We start from the raw sequence: 13978 nt of genomic DNA on the forward strand, positions 1-13978 counted from the left end.
GATGACCAGCACTTCATGCAATAATCAAGATGAGTGTGTGCCTTCAATTTACAATGGTATTATGATATTTTGTGTCTTTTCCTAATGGTTCCCAATCAGGGCCAGCCTTAGGACGATTTGCCCGATTCCCCTGAATCGGGCCCTGCGCCTAAAGGGGCCCCGTGCCCTGAACCCGGAAGCGTGCCGGGCACCATGGGCGGCGAGTTAATATTCAGAGCCAGGGGCCCTGCTCCATCAATGTGTGGAGCTGGGTCTTTCCTCTGGCTCTGCCTGAAGCGGTCCCCATACCTCCCCCCCCCCGCTGGTCACCCCGCCACCAGAGCATCCCCCCCGATCTCAGACCATCCTAAGGTTTCAGACTCCTGGCCCATGGGCTATCTGTGGCCAGCCTAATTGCACAATCTGGCTTGGGACTCCCGATGGGTGAAGCAGGAATCGGGCCCCAAATTCCTGCCCCTCCCGCCTTTGCCCCACCATTGCCCTCTCTCCCATGGCACCCAGGCTTTTTGCATGCAAGTCAGCCACTTTGTCACAGCTTGTTAGGAGCTTGTCTCGGGAGCTGGGAAGAGCTCTGATTTCCATGCGCAGAGGCCTTCTGTAAAAGGGCTGCTTCTCCCAGGATGTCCCTGAAGAAGAGGGGAGCTGTCAGCTTTGTGCGTTCTCTGGCACTATCCCTTACTAGAGAACAGGGTTGCACTATTCTCACTGGAAGTAGAGGCCTTGTGGTGTCCAGAGAGAGGGGATTCCCTGAGGGGCCCACAGTGCGAGAAAGGTTTGCTAAAGGCTCGAAGAGGTGCAGTTCCAGGAGGCGGAGGGACTTAACCCCTGAGCGAGAGTGGCCACCTGAGAAGGTCTGTCCCATTGAAGGGCATTAACCCCAAGGACTGTACAGGGCCAAGAGTGGGCACCACCTGTGAGTCCGTCACACAAGCTCTCACATAGAACTGGTAACAAAAAACAGGACTGTGTAGCACTTTAAAGACTAACAAGTCTTGTTAGTCTTTAAAATCTTGTTAGTCTTTAAAGTGCTACACAGTCCTGTTTTTTGTTTCAGCTGTACCAGACTAACACGGCTACATTTCTACCACTACAGAACTGATAAGAGACAGAGCTTGGACTGCCCCCTCCAGGATACTGCTCTGAGGCTGGCTTTGCAAGTTGTTGTTCTCAAGGCTGTCTCCCCAGAAGCCACAGATAAACAGAGAGAGGGAGGAGGGCTTTCCCTCCTCCATGCCAGAAATCCTTGCTGATATGTGTTGAAGGTGCTCACGAGATCTTTACATCAAAAGAGACTGGATGACTTGCAGTGGTATTTATCCATCATAGAATCATAGAATACTAGGACTGGAAGGGACCTCGAGAGGTCATCGAGTCCAGTCCCCTGCCCTCATGGCAGGACCAAATACTGTCTAGACCATCCCTGATTGACAGTTATCTAACCTACTCTTAAATATCTCCACAGATGGAGATTCCACAACCTCCCTGGGCAATTTATTCCAGTGTTTGACTACCCTGACAGTTAGGAACTTTTTCCTAACGTCCAACCTAAACCTCCCTTGCTGCAATTTAAGCCCATTGCTTCTCGTTCTATCCCCAGAGGCCAAGATGAACAAGTTTTCTCCCTCCTCCCTATGACACCCTTTTAGATACCTGAAAACTGCTATCATGTCCCCTCAATCTTCTCTTTTCTAAACTAAACAAACCGAATTCCTTCAGCCTTCCCTCATAGGTCATGTTCTTCAGACCTTTAATCATTCTTGTTGCTCTTCTCTGGACCCTCTCCAATTTCTCCACATCTTTCTTGAAATGCACTGCCCAGAACTGAACACAATACTCCTAACCAGCGCAGAGTAGAGTGGAAGAATGACTTCTTGCGTCTTGCTCACAACATACCTGTTAATCCATCCCAGAATCATGTTTGCTTTCTTTGCAACAGCATCACACTGCTGACTCATATTCAACTTGTGGTCCACTATAACCCCTAGATCCCTTTCTACCGTACTCCTTCCCAGACAGTCGCTTCCCATTCTGTATGTATGAAACTGATTGTTCCTTCCTAAGTGGAGCACTTTGCATTTGTCTTTATTAACTTCATCCTGTTTGCCTCAGACCATTTCTCCAATTTGTCCAGGTGGTTTTGAATTATGACCCCTATCCTCCAGATTAGTCACAACCCCTCCCAGCTTGGTATCACCTGCAAACTTAATAAGTGTATTTTCTATACCAATATCTAAATCAAAAGCGGCGAGGAGTCCTGTGGCACCTTATAGACTAACTGAAGTATAGGAACATAAGCTTTCGTGGGCAAAGACCCACTTCGTCAGATGCATGTTGATGAAGATATTGAACAGAGCTGGTCCCAAAACAGACCCCTGCGGAACCCCACTTGTTATGCCTTTCCAGCAGGATTGTGAACCGTTAATAACTACTCTCGGAGTACGGTTATCCAGCCAGTTATGCATCCACCTTATAGTAGCCCCATCTAAGCTGTATTTGCCTAGTTTATTGATAAGAATATCACGTGAGACTGTATCAAACGTCTTCTCCCTTATCCACAATACTCGTTATCCTATTAAAGAAAGCTATCAGATTAGTTTGACATGATTTGTTCTTTACAAATCCATGCTGGCTGTTTCCTATCACCTTGCCACTTTCCAAGTGTTTACAGATGATTTCCTTAATTACTTGCTCCATTATCTTCCCTGGCACAGAAGTTAAACTAACTGGTCTGTAGTTTCCTGGGTTGTTCTTATTTCCCTTTTTATAGATGGGCACTAGATTTGCCCTTTTCCACTCCTCTGGAATCTCTCCTGTCTCCCATGATTTTCCAAAGATGATAGCTAGAGGCTCAGATTCCTCCTCTATCAGCTCCTTGAGTATTGTAGGATGCATTTCATCAGGTCCTGGTGACTTGCAGGCATCTACATTTTCTAGGTGATTTTTAACTTGTTCTTTTTTTATTTTACCTTCTAAAACTACCCCCTTCCCACTAGCATTCACTATGTTAGGCATTCCTACAGACTTCTCGGTGAAGACCAAAACAAAGACGTCATTGAGCATCTCTGCCATTTCCAAGTTTACTCACAGTTGTGCTAGGCCATGGCATCACAGTGCTGGCCAGGCAGCAGCACTTGCAATGAGGGCTGTATCCAGAGAGGCCCTCACAGCCCCAAGTTGGCAACTCAGGGTTGGAACATGGAAAGGGGGCCAGCATGGGAGCAAAGAGGGATGCTCAGAAAGGAAAGAGCAGGGAGTTTGGGGAGACAGTCAGACAGAATCCCGGGGGGAAGGGGAGAGGATTTGGAAGAATCAGGTAAGCAAGGGGAAGGTGGAATGCCTGTGGCATCACAGGGAAGTCAAGGTAAGGGGGCAGGACCATTTGGGGAAGCAGGTGGGAGCTAGGACTCCACAGCTAGACCTTATGCTCTGCCCTGGGCCTGCGTAACCCGGCAATGTCAGGAAGGGGGAGGCCTGTAGTTCAATAAGTGTGATGCTGCACCTGCCATAAGGGTTCTAGTCAGCAGCAAAGTGGGAGCTGACTCCAAACACAGAGTCGATGAGAGCCTCCCGCCAGCCTTAAAGGGAGTTGGAGGAGGGTCTGAGCTGCCATGTTCCAATCTGAATGTGTGCCAAACTTCACAGAGCTCGAGGGGTTTGAGGCAGTGCTCCAGTTTGGGACCCACTCTGCTGTCATGATGCTGCTCTAACCACACCGAGTCCTGGAGCCCAAATAGACCAGCTGGCCCATGGAATATCACAGAGTACATGTGCACTGGAGCTGGAAGAGAGCCTCTCAGCCCAGCAAGACAGACTCACACTAGCTCTAGTATGCTAGGAATAGTGCTGTGGATGCTGTAGTAGGCTAGCTGCCCAACAAGCCTGCAGCACTGGCCAAGCTACTGCCGGTGTCAAAGGTCACGCTGTTATTTTTAACAGGTTAGCTCAAGTATCACTACTCAAGTCTCATCCATACTAGAATCAGGGCCAAAGTAGGAGTGTGCACTCAGTTCCCCTGCACGGCTGCGCGTTTTATTATAGGCCCCACTTGCCCAGGCAACACATTCTACCTGACGCGCCATTCAAAGCTACAGGCTGTGCATGGCGGCAGTGGCCTCGTCTCTGCCCGGACCCCTGCCTGCAGGAGAAGAGGATGAGGGTGCCCCGGGCGGCTTGACCCCCTGCACTGCCGGCCCAGGAACTCTTTGTGCTACTGGGGGAGCAGCTGCCGCAGCCTTGCACAGGTAAAGCCAGAGTCCTGGCTGCGGTGTGTGACTGCTGATAGCCTGGGCCACAGCTCTCCATTCTAATTAGACCCCACAAATACTCACGCCACCCCAGACTGGAGCATCACCTTATGAACGGAGGACAACTACTGAGGCAGAACAGAAGCACCAACCGTGTAAATCTCCTAACAGCAGCATGGCCCCTCATAGGCTATGTCTAGACTGCAGGCTTCTTTCGAAAGAGCCTCTTTCGAAAGATCGCGTCTAGACTGCAGGCGGATCTTTCGAAAGAGAAATCCGCTTTTTCGAAAGGGAGCACCCAGCGAGTCTGGATGCTCTCTTTTGAAGACGACCTATTTACATTGAAGAACGCCTTCTTTCGAAAGAGGAACTTTCGAAAGAAGGCGTTCTTCCTCATAAATTGAGGTTTACCGCCATCGAAAGAAAAGCCGCGTTCTTTCGAAATAATTTCGAAAGAACGCGGCTTGAGTCTGGACGCAGGGGAAGTTTTTTCGGGAAAAGGCTACTTTTCCCGAAAAAAACCCTGAGTCTGGACACGGCCATAGTGGCATAAGCTATGCAGTGTGACACAGTTCAAAGTTCAAATTGTCCTGACCAGCCACTCACATCTTCAAAAAAACCAAACCAACCAGTGACGGGGCAACTTTGAGCTAGAGGGATGAATCACAACCTGGGCTGAGAGGTATGAGAATGACCTTTCCTTCCTCCTCGGCAGATGTGAGTAGCATAGCCAAGCAACAAACAGGAGACTTCATCTGCACCGTCACTGGGTTATTTGATTATTACAATGTACGATCAGTGTGACAACCAAGCCTAGTTGAGACCAGAGCCACATCGTGCAAAGAGCTGGACAGACAGCAGGCAGGTCTGCCTTGATAGGTTTCTAGTCCAGACAGACGAGAGCATTCTCCCCATTCTACAGATAAGGAACTGAGGCACACAGCCAAGGTCACACAAGGAATCCATGGGAGAGCAGGAATTTTTGCTCTCTCCAGCAGATCCATGTTAATTTTACCAAGTAAAGGTTACAACATATTCAACTACCTCTACAAGTAGTCCTATGTAGATTAGCACGTGGCTACCTGAATCTCCTTGGCTGTGTCCAGACTCAGGGTTTTTTTTGAAAAAAGTAGCCTTTTTTCGAAAAAACTTTCCCTGCGTCCAGACTCAAGCCGCGTTCTTTCGAAATTAAATCGAAAGAACGCGGCTTTTCTTTCGATGGCGGTAAACCTCATTTCACGAGGAAGAACGCCTTCTTTCGAAAGTTCCTCTTTCGAAAGAAGGCGTTCTTCAATGTAAATAGGGCTTCTTCGAAAGACTCACTGGATGCTTTCTTTCGAAAAAGCAAGCCGCTTTTTCGAAAGTTCAACGTGCAGTCTAGACGCTCTCTTTCGAAAGAGCCTCTTTCGAAAGAGGCTTGCAGTCTAGACATAGCCCTTATGGTCAGTGCGCAGGATGGGGTGGGGTGTTTTCACCTATCAGCTATCTGTTTCTGTCTTCCTGCTTAAACACACATGACAAGCCTACAATGGAATTAGTTCCACTCCTAATTAGGTTTCGGCTCTCATGCAGTACCTCAGCATAACCTCATTACAGAGATCATGAACAATGCCTGCTGCCGGAGTCTGGGAAAAACTGTAGCGCCATCAGCAGATTTGGTTTTGTTCTTATAAAGCAAGAGAAAGATCACATCCTTGGTGTCTGGGAGACAGATGGAGCATGCACTGTAGACAGGGCCCATGCTACACTAAGATCTTCTTGTGTAGGTTGGGTTTGCCCAGATGGAGCCATCTACAAGGAATGATTCAAGGATTAGGCATCAGGGGCCTGGCCAGGGATAGAGGCCTGGGATTAGCAGCACAAAACTGGTCATTCTAATTCCAGCAGGGCATTATGCACTGCAGCGCAACGGCCCGTACAGTGATATCTGGCTAGTTCTGGCTCTTGTGTAAATTACATGGCCATGGGATAAGAGGGAAGGTCCTTTCTTGGACTGAGAACTGGTTAAAAGACAGACAGGAAACAAAGGGTAGGAATAAATGGTAAATTTTCAGAGTGGAGAGGGGTAACTAGTGGTGTCCCCCAAAGGGTCAGTCCTGGGACCAATCCTGGGACCAATCCTTTTCAACTTATTCATAAATGATCTGGAGAAAGGGGTAAGCAGTGAGGTAGTAAAGTTTGCAGATGATACAAAACTGTTTAGGATAGTCAAGACAGAAGCAGACTGTGAGGGACTCCAAAAAGATCTCACCAAACTGAGTGATTGGGCAACAAAATGGCAAATGAAATTTAATGTGGATAAGTGTAAAGTAATGCACATCGGGAAAAATAACCCCAACTATATGTACAGTATGATGGGGGCTAATTTGGCTACGACATCAGGAAAGAGATCTTGGAGTTATCGTGGACAGTTCTCTGAAAACTTCCACACAGTGTGCAGCAGCGGTCAAAAAGGCAAATAGGATGCTAGGAATTATTAGGAAAGGGATAGAAAATAAGACACAGACTATCTTACTGCCCCTGTATAAAACTATGGTACGCCCACATCTTGAATACTGTGTACAGATGTGGTCTCCTCACTTCAAAAAAGATATTTTGGCCTTGGAAAGGGTTCAGAAAAGGGCAACAAATGATTAGGGGTTCGGAACGGGTCCCATATGAGGAGAGATTCAACGGGTCCCATATGAGGAGAGATGTGGGCATTTAGGGGGCTGATGGATGGGCACATTATGATCATCAGTATTTGGGAGCTTTGCTGGGGCACTGTGCTTTTCTGTGTGTTGTGTATTGCCTCTGCAATGTGCAGGATGTACCAACACTGGAAGAAGGAAATTGTTGAAATGCACAAACAATCAATATGCATGCATAATAGATAATGGTCTTGCCTAGCCATGCTTGGAATAATGATCAACCTTGGAAGTGATTATTGATAGCACGGTATTTATAAATCTTATGGTCACATTCATTATGTGTACTCATTGCCTCTCCCACCCACCTCTGGAAGAATCTAACTGCAGTCACATGGGCAGGTTCTGTCAGTCAATAAGACTAACATGGCCCACCCTCCATTACCCCTCTGCACTCTCTGTTTGTCTGTAATGTCACAGCAGACAGATTTATAACCCTGGATCTACATAACTTACGCTGGTTACACAGTAGGGATGTTAGCTATCAAGTAACAGAACAGTCAACTAACCACATGAATTCTTAGCCATTAGCGGACTATTCTGTAAGTTCCTGGGAGCAGGGCTGGCAGCTAGTGTACTCTAGCCTGACTCCTGGGTAGCCCCCTGCCACCTCTGTCTCAGAGGCAGCAGTGCAGGGTGCTAGGCGGGAGCTGGTCCATGACAGGAGCCAGTTTAAAAACCTGTTCCCCATGCAGACCGGCTGCCTGCCACTTCACGCTGCTGTCTCTAACAGAGGCAGCAGTGCAGGGTGGCAGCAGTCCCTGTCTGTGTGTGTGTGTGGGGGGGGGGTGTCCAAGCTCTTCCACCTCCCACAGAGCAGCCTTTTCTCCACGGCAAGCCTGGGCCTGCCACTGGCAGAGGCTGCTTTATGGGATGCAACACTGAGATCTACTGGCCATCCTGGAAGAGCCCTGGCCTACCACAGGACCCAAGTGTCAGAGCAGCAAATCACTTACAGCACACCGACAACAATGGAAACTGCAGGCAATCAGTACCTCAGAACATCAGGCCCCTCAGCTTTTAATTTGCTGGCTGCACGGCAACATTTCTTGTGTCACTTGGCGGAGGTTTCAGGGATCTCCCTGAGTCCTTCATTACCACTTGGCTAGATCTCTCTCAGGGTCACTGCATTTGCTGATGATCAGGGAGTGTGTAGGAGCCTGGGCCTTAGCAGCATGAAGGTGCAGTGGCAATGGCAGCACTTTTCCAGATGTTAATTATCTCCTGCAGTTGGAGGGGGAATGCTCAGCTGGATCCTGAGAGTGGCTGGTTATCCTTGAGTATTAGAAATAATTTGTTCTGAAAATGTAAAAGTGCCATCTGTTTACTCTGGAAACAATGAATACTGCACCTTCAGCCCCTTGTGTGAGCAAAATGTATTTACAAATGGCTATGAGAAAAATCCCACCCTGGCTCCTGCAGATGCAGGGGCACAAGAGGGAGTGCCATGAAAAGAGCAGGGCTTGAGGAGATGGCACCAAGTGGGAAGTGAAGCATTTAGGAGTAGGGCACGGGCAGGGCAGCATCAGTGCTGTGTGGAGTTTCCTGCCTTCTTCCCTCAATGGGCTATGCTAAGGGTGCTATGGCTGCAACTGAAGGGGCCTCTGAGAGACCCATTCCAATACCAAGGGCACCTGATCAGACCCCTGGCATGGATCAGTAGCTTGGGAGGTGAAGAGTCCATCCTCTGCCCTATGATCTGTCCAAAACATACATAAGAATGTCCACACACAGGTCACACAGAAGTTCCATCTAGCCCTGTGTCTGGTCTTCCGACAGTGGCCAATGCCAGGAGCCCCAGAGGGAATGAACAGAAGAAACAATCACCAAGTGATCTGTTCCTCTGATGCCCATTTCCAGCTTCTGGCAAACAAGGCACCATGACTGCCAATAGCCACTGAAGGATCCATCCTTCATAAATTTATCTAATTCTTTTTTGAACCACGTTAGTGTTTTGGCCTTTACAACATCTTCTGGCAAAGAGTTCCACAGGTTGATTGTGCATTGTGTGAAGACATACTTCCTTTGGTTTGTTTCAAATGTGTTGCCTATTAATTTCACTTGGTTCTTGTATTATGAGAAAGAGTAAATAACACTTCTTTATTTACTTTCTCCACATGAATCGTGATTTTATAGACCTTTATCATATCCCTCCTTAGTCATCTCTTTTCCAAGCTGAAAAGTCCCAGTCTTACTAATCTCTCCTCATATGAAGCCTTTCCATACCCCTAATTTTTTAAATACTTTTTCTGAACCTTTTCCAATTCTAATACACCTTTTTTGAAATGGGGTGACCATGTCTACACACAGTATTCAAGATGTGGATGTATCATGAATTTATACAGAGGCAATATATTTTCTATCTTATTATATATGCCTCTCTCAATGATTCCCAACATCCCAACATTGTTTGCTTTTTTGACTGCCGTTGCACACTGAGTGGATGTTTTCAGAGAACTCTCCACTATGACTCCAATATCTCTCTATTCATATAATCACAAAAGATTAGAGTAGGAAGAGACCGCAGAAGGCCATCTTTAGTTCAACCCTCTGCTCCAAGCAGGACCAACCCCATTCTGAAAACTGACCATTTATTCCTATCCTTTGTTTCCTAACCTTTGACACAATTATCATTCCATGGGAGAACCTTTTCTCATATCCCATAACAATTTACTTTCCATCAGAGCCTTTGGTGAGGGACCTTGTTAAAGGCTTTCTGGAAATCTGAGTACACTAAATCCACTAGAAATGTTAATTGAGTTGAGTAACCTCATTAATTATGATCAGTTAGTCGACTATTCTCTAGTCTTCAGAGGCAGGGCCAGTAGCCAGTGCATTCTGGCTCCACTCCCAGCCCTCTGACATTGTGCTGCTGCCTCTGCCTCGGGGTGCCAGGCGGGAGCTGGTCTGAGAGGGGAGCCAGTTTTAAAACCAGCTCCCTGCGTGGACCAGCTGCCTGTCGCCCTGGGCTCCTGCCTCTGATAAAGACGCAGCAGCACAGGGTGGCATCAGTGCCTGTCTGGGGGGGAAGGGGAGAGCTGAGCTCCCGGACCCAGAGTGAGTCAGAACTGATCAGGGCTGCCTGACTGCCCAGCTCCTAGTACATTTTAAATGCAGAGCCACAGCAAGTGTAGGTCCTGGACCCATCACAAGCCAGGACTGAGCCAAGCTGCTGCCAGCCTGATGGGGGGGAATGTGTGTTGTCTTTAGCATTAACCTATAAGCTTTTGCTTACTGGTTAATCGACTAATTACATCTCTAATATCTGCTGGATCCCCCCTTGTCCACATGCTTGTTGATCACCTCAAATGTGAGGCATGATTTCCCTTTTCAAAAACCATGTTGATTCTTCCCTAACAAATTATGTTCATCTATGTGTCTGACAATTCTCTAGCTTCAATCCCAACCAGCAGTCCTGTGGCACCTTTGAGACAAACAAATATATTATATCATCAGCTTTCCTGGGTAAAACCCACATGGTGCCACAGGACTGCTTGTTTTTAAAGTTACAGACTCACACAGTACTGAAGTCAGGCTTACCAGCATGTAATTTCTGGGATCACTTCTGGAGCCCTTTTTAAAAATTGCAGTCACATTAGCTATCTTCCAGTCTTTTGGTACAGAATGACCTGGACTCCTTATGTAGCATCAAAGAGGCAGGGGGATATTGAGCTGGCCGTGGTGATGATCACTGCCATAAATACAGTGCCCCTGGGAAGTCCCTCCTTTCTGGCACCTCTGTGTGAAGAGGGCTGCCATGATCTCACCACAAGGGAAGGATCCATCTGCAACAGGGATTATAGGATCCCAAGGGCTTCATTCATGAGGCTACTCCCTAATGTCCCCTTGCTGCCAGTCCTTGCTCAGAAATGTGAGAGACTAACATGATGTGGGAAGGCATCCACATCCTGCTCTTCCAGTCCTCGTACTAAACATGTCTGTCCATGCCTCTCTCCTGGATTACATCATGCCCAGCTATTCCAGTCCTGCAACACCAATGCCCCTCTCCCAAGATCTTCAAGTCCTCTCCTATCTCAGTTCACGGAAAAACACCATTTACGTTACTGCAGATAAATAACTATTAGGGAGTGAGATTGAGAATGTACAACTCGTCTCACCTGTGAAAAATATGCATTTATATCCAGACTGCATATTAGACTAGGATATTACAGAAATCCCGCAAGAAACAACCCTTCCCCTGTAGTAAAATATCAAAACAAGTTCTCTCATTGTTATGAAAATGAGACAGGAACAGATTTGCATAGCTGAGAAAAATTGCTGCAGCAGCTTAGCATGATCAGAGGGGAAAAAATCCCCCCCCCATTTTCTCTCTTTCTGTATAAATACTCAGAAAAGTGCCAGAGGACAACTAGTCTATCAACTGCTTTTTCAGTCATCTAGGGCCCAAGTGGGCAGGGTTTGGATCCGGTTCTTCCATATTTCCTAGCAGGATTAGCAGAGTGCATAGGAGTCCCAGTCCTAGACCAAGAGCTCATTGTGCAAGGTGATGTACAAACGCAGAACAAAACACTCTTCCTGCCCCAAGGAGTTTATGATCTCTGTAGAAGACAAGATACAAAAGCTGGAAACAGACAGTCAGGGAAGGAGGAAGCATTAGGAACCAATGAGACAAGGAGCACTGCACCCCTAGCTGTTGTCAAGTTTCTTGTAGACGAACTGGCAAATAGGATCTCTGAGGAGGGATTGGAGAGTGGACAATGGAAGTAGTTCTCAGGAGCGCAGAGCCTGAAATTGTACCCGGAGGGGTGGAGGCTGGCATCAAGGGTCCATCAGAATCAGCACTGATGGCTGGATAATGCCTGAGCGGTGGGGGCTGACTGAAAGGCCTTGAACAAAATCTCTTACAGTTGATGTGATAGAGGAGGAGGAGCCAGGGGTGGGATGCAAAGAGAGAGGTGACAGGCCAGGAAAATGAGTTTGGTAGCAGCCTTTTGAATGAATGCTGCAGAATTGAGACATAAGATGTTGAGAGCTTCGACAAGAGTTTTAGCTGCATGAAGGAATTGGCTGTATCTCAGAGTTGTTATGCAAAAAGAATCTGCAAGGTTACAATCTAGGTGTGAGGACCTGGAGAGAGGTTTTGGACTGAAGGTGATACCCAGGTTACAGGTCTGTGTGACTGGTAGGATAGTGATGCTGTTCATAGAGTTTGAGAAAGCAGGTAGCAGCAGGGAGGGCTTGTAGGGGAAGATCTCCATTTTAGCCTTGCTGAGCTTGAGCTGGTAACGAGACATCTACGAGGAGATCTCAGCGAGACAGAACAAGATTTCAGTTTGGGCAGAAAGAGACAGGTTTGGAACAGAACAGTGTTCTCTGTTAGCTGAGTGCTTGAGTGGCCACCCAGGAGAGATTCAGATGCTGCTCAACTGATTAGCAGAGTGTCCAGTGCTGCCCACATGTGATTCTTCTACCTGTGATGTACATTCACACATGCTTTAGTGGACATAATGAAATTTATTTCACACACGAATGGAAAAATAGAGGGGACATTAGAACAGAAAGCTAAATCTATGGGTCATCAGCATAGTTAATCTCTGTGTGCACCTTGGTTTCCCTGTCTCTGTTGGGGGAGGCTAGCCCACAGGCATTGCCCCTTCCAGGGGCCTGGAGCTGTCTTCCCCCCAGCTTGGCACCTGTCCTCAGTCCTGCGGGTAGCTTTTGCCAAGCCGGGAGGGAGGAGGACGGGGCGGATGAGGGAGAGACTGCTCCAGGCCCCTGGAAGGGCTAATGCCTGCAGGCTAGCCTCCCCCAGCCAGCTCTTCAGCATGGAGGTAGTAGCAGCAGCCAGGATCCACAAGCCCTTTTAAATCACCAGGCCCCAAGGCAGGGGCCTCTTTGTCCTGACTTCCATCAATGGGCCTGCCTACCTCTCATACGGTACATTTCAGCAGTAGCTCAAAGTGTTTTATAAAGGATGGCAGGCATCTGACCCCCATTTTAGATGGGAAACTGAGGAGCTGAGCAATTATGTGGCTTGCCTGAGTCCCGCAGTAGACCAGTGAAAGAACAAGAACAGAACTCTGCTCTCCCTACTCCCGGGCCAGTGTGAATTCTCCACCTCCCGAGGTCTTCAAAATCAAGCCTGGAAGCCTTTCTGGAAGAGATGTGTTAGCCAATCCCCAATTCGTCGGTTCAATACAGGGCAAGCAGGATGTGACCTCTAACCTATGCTATCCTGGCGGTCAGACCAGAGGAGCTAATGAGCCCAACTAACTGCCAAATCTGAATATGGGGATAACACATCACTGCTTCTCATGTGATAACATCATTAAGGAGCTGCAGGTGATCAGATGACAGAGATAGCTCTTCAGCAGTGTTCCCTGTTAGCTAAGCACTTTGGCAGCTGCTCAGGAGAAATTCCAGTGCTGCCCAACCACAGTGCCCAAAGCCAACAGCATGTGTTTCTACTGATGGTGCACATTTGCACATGCCTCAGTGCACATAGCAAAATTAATTCTTCATATGGGTGGAAAAAATTAGAGGGGACATTGCTCTTCAGAGTCCCATTTTGTCCATTGCCTCCTCAAGAAACAAATAGCCAATCAACCTACACTGAAGGAGTATGTTGAAAAGTGTCTTTTTGATCAAAATGCAAAGAAGGCTAGAACTTTAACAGGGTTCAAAAAAGAGCTAGATAGATTCATGGAGGTTAGGTTAATCAATGGCTATTAGCCAGGATGGGTAGGAATGGTGTCCCTGGCCTCTGTTTCTTTGGAAGCGGGTGACAGGGGAGGGATCACGTGAGGATTACCTGTTGTGTTCCTTCCCTCTGGGGCATCTGGTATTGGCCACTGTTGGCAGACCTTTGGTCTGATCCAGTATGGCTGTTCTTATGTTCTAAAATGCACATTTTCACAGACAAAATTTTGTCTGGTTGAAATTTTCTTTTCCCATAAAAAACAAAAGACAAACATTTTTAAAACCAAAACCAGATTTTTGAAAACCCCCAAAATATTTTTTTTCCTTGGAAAACAGAATGTTTATGAGAAATTTTGAAAAGAAAAAAAAAAGAAAAATGCTTGAAAT

At 47.3% G+C, this 13978-nt stretch overlaps 1 protein-coding gene across 4 annotated transcripts in view; it reads right to left on the reverse strand.

Annotated features, from left to right (window-relative positions):
• The window catches only part of CCDC33 (coiled-coil domain containing 33), a 238109-nt gene that overhangs the window by 48158 nt on the left and 175973 nt on the right, over positions 1-13978 (reverse strand). The gene's annotated exons all lie outside the window — the stretch shown is intronic.

Source organism: Pelodiscus sinensis, chromosome 14 (genome assembly GCF_052426305.1).
Source record: "Pelodiscus sinensis isolate ZL-2025 chromosome 14, ASM5242630v1, whole genome shotgun sequence".
NCBI lineage: Eukaryota > Metazoa > Chordata > Testudines > Trionychidae > Pelodiscus > Pelodiscus sinensis.